This window comes from Xyrauchen texanus, chromosome 19, assembly GCF_025860055.1.
Source record: "Xyrauchen texanus isolate HMW12.3.18 chromosome 19, RBS_HiC_50CHRs, whole genome shotgun sequence".
Taxonomy (NCBI): domain Eukaryota; kingdom Metazoa; phylum Chordata; class Actinopteri; order Cypriniformes; family Catostomidae; genus Xyrauchen; species Xyrauchen texanus.
In genome coordinates, this window is record NC_068294.1 from 42122048 (window position 1) to 42129849 (window position 7802).

Consider the following 7802-nt stretch of genomic DNA (forward strand, 5'->3'; position numbering starts at 1 on the left):
GAATAGCCTACCTGGCAATATACAATAACCGATGGCATTAGAGCGAGCCTGTAATGCTATATTACACTCCTGAATTAGAAAAACGCACAGTCTGTTCACATTATGTGATTTTATTTGACCCTATGTTGCGAAACACACACAAAAAACATCACAAACTTGTCACTCAAATTTGTGCTTGTGTAGACTATTTTTCAAACTTGGAATTTACATTTAATTTAAATGATCAAAACAAAACAACGTCATCAAAACTTGGAATGTGTGAATGAATTTCGCTGTCTTTATAACTTCTAGTATAATATGACCCCATAGCTCTTTTGTTTATCTGTATCTGTACACTTGTTATGATTTAGTTTTCTTTAAAGCTGCACTACATAACTTTGTGCTCTCTAGCGACATCTGTGGTTGAAAGTTAAAACTGCATGCACTTGCAGAAGAACGCTTTACATCAGTCGTGTTTCGGCGCTGCTCATCTGGAGGATGAATCTCATGATTTCAGGTCACCTGGACATCGTCTGTGTGTGATCATGACTGGAGATATTCAGAGGCGGAGTCATAACGTCTCTTATGTTATACGATTAAACATTTAAAACTGAGAATTGACTTGCTTTGATGAACATAACAACACTCTTATTTACATATTCTGAATGAATGAATTTGACTCTTATAGTGTTTTTCTGACACTCAATCACCACTAAGTACCAGCATATCTTAATATGATTATAATGTTTGTATTGTACTACACTTGTCGATTTAAGAGGTGATACTCGTGATATGGCTGATACGAGTTCAATGGAAGACTTTATTATTTTGATATTATATTGTCCAGACTCAGTTACTACAATAGTATTTCTATGTAATGCTCACAATAACACCGTAAACTAAAACACTGATTCAATAATGATGGGGATAAAATATACTTTATTAAACATGAAAATAATACACAATATAACAGTTACAAGAAGTCTGTTTGAGAAGTCATATACTGTATATTAAACATGTCACAGTAACTTCACCAGACAACGATGATGCATCACGATCGGTTAACACACGAGTAATGTTCGATTCATACAAGCATGACAAGCAGCATAAGCTTCAACAGCCCTATCAGACAACATATCCAAGCATTATAGCTGGTAAACAACTTCGCCAAACGGATAACAGATAAATGATGCTGTCCTGAAATGTGTGAGTGTGACTGAACTGAGCTAAACCGCATAGTTAGATTCTCCAGTCGGGACACGAGACAGCCGACACATTTTTCCTGCGTGTGCAGACATGACGAAATGACTCAAGGATGAACGTCATAAGCCAGTGATTTCGTGCCAAATCGAACCCGACAGCTCAAAATACAAATCATTTTTATAGGCTTACCGTAGTGAATCGGGGTGAGGTAAGGACATTGAACACTGATTGTTGATGTCCTCAATCAATAATGGCACTTTGTTCATTTTTAACCAAATAATCTTACATAGTGCTGCTTTAAGTTAATGACTCCCTCCTTATCCCTTTTCTCTTATGTCTATTTGTATCTGTAGCCACTTTTGTTTAATCCCCTGTTATTGCAATACAATAAGAAGCACATGATGCATCACCTGTCCTGCATCATCTCCGACACCCCGTCCACAAATAGTTACATCACTGAAGTTCTTTACGTTGCATCTGAGCACTAAGGTGGATAGAGCCACCGTGCTCATGCAGCTGCCTTTGAGATCAGATAGTATCGATTCATGGTTTTAGGGGCTCAACCACACAGACTCGCAAACTCTCACATGTGGCCTATTTAATTGATTTATTTTCACTTCCCCTCTTGTTTGCTCTGTCAGCGAACTACGCTTTTAATCCCACACACCCCAATCCTTAAACGTTTCCTCTTTAGGAAGGTGGGCGTTAAAGTCTTGAGTAACCAATGTGAAATATGAGGGCAGTTAGAAGCAATTCCAAGCACCGTCAGGATTTTAGTGTTCTGTATGTGCCCTTGGGCTGCCTACAAAATCTTACAACCAAAATCTCACCACACCTGTCAAGAAAGACAGCAGTCTTGTTGGAGAGTTATTGCTTTTCCATGCTGAAGCACCCACTACTGGATGAGACATATGGAGTGAGTAATGTAAGCTGTATTATGATTTTATGGAGGGAAAAAACATGCGTGTGACCACATCAGCATCAAATGAGCTGAATTAGAAAGCGTGGTGAAAGAATGTGCCATTTCGAATAGCACTACGACACTAATGATGAGCGTCCCAGTGTGGTTTTGGTGGGGTAGAGTTATGCACGCTGACTTATTAGTAGTAGGAGTGGAAAATGGGTGGATCTATTTTCCAGGCATGTTTCCCATTGCATGTCATAGAACATGTGATCGGGGGGGGTTTCCCAATGAGTTCACTCACACCATGTCCACCTTAGCGACGGATTGCATCGAACACCCAAAAGCGACCAAACTCACTTCAGACCGCATGTAGGTCAGAAGGTCAGAATCAAAGTTAGCGATTGTAGTTGCGGCATAGGTGGGACGGTTCAATAATGACGCATGCACAGTTAAACCTACTTTGGTAATGTGTGTTCACATTTATTCATCATAAAAATAAATGGTAGGCATCAATATAAATAACCAATAAATAGCATATAAATACATAAATAAACAGTGTATTTGTCTTCATAGAAGAAACATTATTTAGCACTTACAACTATATCAAGAAATACATTCCTAGCAGTGCCATGATACAACATGATTCTACTTGTTTCATAAATGAATGATATGACTATTACATTACAAAAATAGAAACCAACCATTTTAACACTGAACATTAGTAACATTTATAATATTCTGAGCTTAGTTTGAGCACAAAGCTGGACATAAGCTCTTGTAGACCTTCAGCTGTGGACAATAGCGCAGGAAACTCTTAAAGAAACATTACAGGTTTAATACGAGCTCAATCGACAGCATTCGTGGCATCATTTTCAATGTGCATTTGGACAGAAGCGGTTAGAATGTGATTGTGTCACACTGAAACAGTGTAACAGTGAATCAGTGTAACTCAAATTTAAAAAATTCCAAATGGATTTTTACGGTAATTAAACGATGTCACAAAGGCTGTCGATTGAACTTAACTTCCTTTTAGAACGTGGAATAGTTCTTTAACGAGTCCGCGGCCAACTCTCCTTCGCTATGAGCTGTTCTGCTGAGAGTTCAGTCGTTGCAACAGAGTTTTGATGTTCTCCAGGAACGTCTTCCAGGGTTGTTGGGTCGAATTATGACAGTCGAAGTCCCCGTGTGCGCCAGCTTGAGGCTAGTTAAGAGTAGGAGAGATAAAGAGAGATGAGTAAGTCAACCGATTATTGATCATTTAGCTGTCTGAGCTTCTAATGTCCTCATTAATAGTTAGAAAGCGAATGTTCACTTACTTCAGGTGTGACTGCTTCAACTCTGTTGTCCAGAAATGTGCTGAGAACTTGTAAATCATATTTAGTGTTCTCGTCTTCGCACTCGTTAGAAAGAACGTCCAGCTCCGCAATGGAACAAGTCAAAGCTGCAACCAAGGAATCATCCTAAAAGGGAAAGAGACAGGAATGATGGTGGTTAAAAATATAATCCATAGTTTAAAATGCTCTGCCGACTGATGGGTTCATACAGATGGTTTTTGTTGAGAGGAAGGTGTCTCTGGGGATGCGAGCGTGTGTGTGTGAGAATAGTTGTAAGCTCTGTGTTTGCTGACTTGAGGTTTTATGTAGTAAACTCCTTCCTGTGTGAGTGATCTCTCATCTGACTGTAGCAAACAAACTAATGTCAAGTGCTCAAGTTGCCATTAAAGACATAGAAGAAAGCTCTGGCTTATCTGTACTTACGTTTACATCAGTAGGGGTGTAGTATCTTGCTTCTGAGTCTAGCTGTAAGACAAAAAGTTAAGAGTGAACGAGTTAGTTTAATCAACACAAACAGATAAGCATGAAGAAATGTTATTGCTGGGTGATGTAAAGTAAGGTACTTACACATCCACCTGTTTGGTGAATTAAGTCATCAATTATTTCTATTGTTTCCGCATATTCTTTATTTCTCACAGGCTGAGCGGTCAGACAGCAGACCACAGTCAGTGTGAGAGCACAAATCCAGTGTAGAGCGGGCATGATGTGTCAGTGGATGTCCTTGAGATTCACCTGTAGGTTATCCTCTGTGCACTGATGCGAGTGACTTGTAACCAGCCAGTGTGGTCTCTTTTTATTGGAAAATGAATGGGTGGGCAGAAAGACTTCAGATATTAGCAAATACAATCAACTGGTGGAGTTTTTTTTTTCCTTTGATGACTGTTGGGATTTTTCTCATTGCCCTTTCTCCCTCAGCTAGCCCCCACCCCCCTCTCCTTCCACCATATACCTCACTGTGTGTGTGTGTGTGTGTTTGTGTGTGTGTGTGTGTGTGTGTGTGTGTGTGTGTGTGTGTGTTGAGGTTTTACATATGTCATATTCTATCAACAGCTGAATGTGGGGAGGTTATTAGAGATAAATATATTTGATACATTTTTCAAATATTTGTTAAGCAACCTTGATACATCATGATGATTCTGTCTGTATTATGTCATAGTCATCCACTGACATGGCTCATTAGTTGTTTAGGTTCAGTTCAAGAACCCAAACAACACACTTGGTCTGTTTCTCTCATGTATAAGACTGTGGTCTGCCTACTTCTTGGTTCTTGGTTCAAGAAGCATTTTTTCCCCTTTCCTAAAAGAGTTGTAAGCAATGAACCAAACCAACCAGCTGCGAGGTGAATCACAACATCGCAAACTTTGATTTGAAACAAAAAAGCATTTGAAAATCGCACAAAAAGACAAACGTACCAGACTGTGACCTACAATCCCATGAATCATTGCGGATGACGTAGTTGAATTAAAAAAACGATGGAAAGATAACAATATTGATTTCAAGTTGTCGATTATACGTAAAGAAATAATACGTATTGAACCCAATGTATTTTAAGGATATTAGATGCACAATTAAATTAGGGCTGTCAAGTGATACAAAATATTAATCTAATTAATTACCTGCCGTGCCAATAAATTAATTGAATTAATACACCATTATTTGCCGAGAAAGGCCCCCAAATAAAGATAATAATGCAAAATAGTTCAAATATTTATAAATATTATATATATATATATATATATATATATATATATATATATATATATATATATTAGGGCTGTCGATTTAACGCTTTAATTCCGTGCAAAAAATAATAAATTTTTATTAATATTAATATTTTATTAATTTGACTATAAATTAATCGTTATAAAATTAACGCAATTAATTGCATTTACTGTAATATGGAAGATTCCTGAGAAATGGAAGCTTGTAGTACCACCTGTTTACTCCAGGGGGCAGTAAGTGAAACTTCAGCTGTATGAGAAACACGCAGTATATACAGTGAAGAAAACAACCTTGAGCAGCAACAATACAAACATGCGTTACGTTCTTGCATTCAAAACACTTGATTTAGCGCAAATGCGAACTAAAGAGATCTCGAGATGTGTTTAAAGATTGAGTATTAAACTATATTTAACTTGAAACATTTTATGTTTATGACACAACGCACCCGAGACGCTACACAAGCATGTCTGACGCAGGTGTAGATTGACGGTTCTTAAACAAGCCCTCATAATAAATCTCCAACTGATTGACAAATTCACTTGTGTAATGGATTGCTGTGAACTGTGTGCCAATGATTAACTTATGATCAATAATATGGTAATAAACAATACATTGTATTATAAAGCCACTTTTTGTCTTATCAATGATTAACTCTTCTACCACAAAAATGTAACGCATTTTAATTATCTGAATATTTTTTATTATACATATCTAATTTTTAAATATTTAAAGATAACTATGTATAATTATATATTGATATAAATATGTATAATCATTATATATTGAGTAATTGCTATATAAGGGGCTTTCTCAGCAAATATTTGTGTATGCGTTTAAATTTGATTAATCACGATTAATTAATCGGGACATCATGTAATTAATTCGATTAACATTTTTAATTGATTGACAGCCCTAATATATATATATATATATATATATATATATACATATATAAATTCAGTTTGAATTAAATAGCATTATTGTGGCAGATGAATAATGCATTGATCAGACGATACAAAAATTGGCTTAATAACTCAATATATTGTTTGTTTTATTCTCATGTCATTGAACAAGCCTACAATCGAGTTCATCAATGTGTCCAGTTCTCACAGTACACATTTTTGCATTTCATCTGCGCTATTTTTAGTTGTGCTCTTGTTTACATGTGCATGCCTCAGACGGACATGTTTGGTATCCAGCATCATAACCAACACATTTTTAGGATGCTTTGTCAAGTGGAAACTTAAAATCACGTCAAGATTCCTGTATTCTCTTGTGGTTCACCCTCCTGTTGTGCTCTATTGCAAATTTAACATGGTTGGAAATGTGTTTACTGATATTTTATGGATGATATAAAAGTGCATTGGTGGTGGTGTAGTGGGCTAAAGCACATAACTGGTAATCAGAAGGTTGCTGGTCCCCACAGCTACCACCATTATGTCCTTGAGCAAGGCACCGGGGGATTGTCCCTGTAATAATTGCACTGTAAGTCGCTTTGGATAAAAGCATCTGCCAAATGCATAAATGTAAATGTAAAAGACGTAAAAAATCCATAAAGGTGACATGTATCTTTATGGATATTGAAACAGGTTGATTCCCCCACAAAGTGTAAACACAGTGGCGCTTTCAAAACATTGCTCTGTTTGTTTGAGCGTTCCACCTACTCTAAAAGTTTGATTTCAGTTGGAATAAAACAATAATTCATCTGTTTAAAATGTCATGTTAATGCTTTATTGAGTCTAGTTTATTGCGAAGTCAGACTAACAGACCTAGATAATGAGATATGAGCTCGGCTTCGATATCTACGCATGTAAACGTACTGTTTGAGATTGGCATCCTTGTTGTCCGCCTAATTAATTATGGGGGGTGTTCGGGAAACAATCACTATTTTTGCAATTCCATTCGGTGACATCATATCCTTCAAAATATATGCAAATTAAAGTACAAAAGTCAATAATAGTGATGTCATAATTTTTATTAATGTTATTAATAAGTTATTATACACCCCTGCTGTAAAGAGGACATGCATAATAATCCGGATGCTGGAACATATCATGTCCCTATTCCTTTGCCAATAATTGGAACGATGAGGTCAAACATACTGATCTCACTATGAATTCTGTGACAGGAAGTCGAACGTTTTGCTGCTTAAATCGATGTGTGCTCACCGAAATTCAAATCACTGGCCCCTAGTGGACGAAGCTGGACGTGACATTTCTTGGTAAAATGTCCAAAGAGTGCCACCAAATGAGAGTTGTATATATTTCCATGCATCCAGCTTCAACCGCTTATCCGAAGTCGGGTCGCGGGGGCAGCAGCTCCAGCAGGGGGCCCCAAACATCCCTATCCCGAGCCACATTAACCATCTCTGACTGGGGGACCCCGAGGCATTCCCAGACCAGTGTGGAGATGTAATCTCTCCACCTAGTCCTGGGTCCTCCCCGAGGCCTCCTCCCAGCTGGATGTGCCTGAAACACCTCCCTAGGGAGGCGGCCAGGGGGCATCCTTACCAGATGCCCAAACCACCTCAACTGACTCCTTTCAACGCAAAGGAGCAGCGGCTCTACTCCGAGCTCCTCACGGATGACTGACTCGCCCTATCTCTAAGGGAGAAGCCCACCACCCTTCTGAGGAAGCCCATTTTGGCCGCTTATACTCGC